We start from the raw sequence: 751 nt of genomic DNA on the forward strand, positions 1-751 counted from the left end.
AGGGCGCGCGCTGCCAGCACAAACAGCGCCCACAGATAGTTGCCAAGGGCACCCGAAACATCTCCGCGTTACACCTTGAACCAGGCTGCTCCTAGCGGCGAGTTTTTATTGCCCCGGCCATAAATGATTGTAAAGTCGTGCAAACCTTTCGCTGCCCCTAGCAATTAATAGCTCTATTTTTTTCCCCAAGGCAACAGCGCTTTGCCCTGGAGCGCTTGGAGCCCAGGACAAGGGGGGTTTGCCTTCAGAATCTGATTTCTAGCCTTAAAAAGAGCGTTTCTAGTTTGGGTGCAAATAACCCAGGTTGGGTCCTTTTATCCCCCACCTAAGGCAACAGAAGTGGAAGGGGGAGGGGAGGCGTCCGTATCTGCTTGGGAGTGGGCACTAAAACTGTGCCAAGCACAAACTGGTCCTGATCAAGAGGGGCAGGCTGTGGTTATGGGGCGAAATAACCAAGTACAGCATAGCCCCCCCCTCCCCCTCACCCCAAGCGGGTTGATCCCATTTCCTACAATAAAGGAACCTGTGACCCGAAGGGAGCGCAGTCAAGAGGGGGTCATCACGAAGGGGCCATTTGAAGGCCCTCGAGGGGCTCTCGCAGCTGAGCTGCAAGATCCGCCTCAGCCAAGAGCTCGGCCTCGCCGGGACATGTTTGCGAGAGGGCAGAGAAACAGCGCCCAGGCCCCGTGAATGATTTACAGGGGGAGCAGCCCGAGCTCGGAGCCGCTCCGCCGCGGGGCGCGGAGCCACG

Source organism: Gavialis gangeticus, unplaced genomic scaffold (genome assembly GCF_001723915.1).
Source record: "Gavialis gangeticus isolate Ggan-Ray unplaced genomic scaffold, GavGan_comp1, whole genome shotgun sequence".
NCBI lineage: Eukaryota > Metazoa > Chordata > Crocodylia > Gavialidae > Gavialis > Gavialis gangeticus.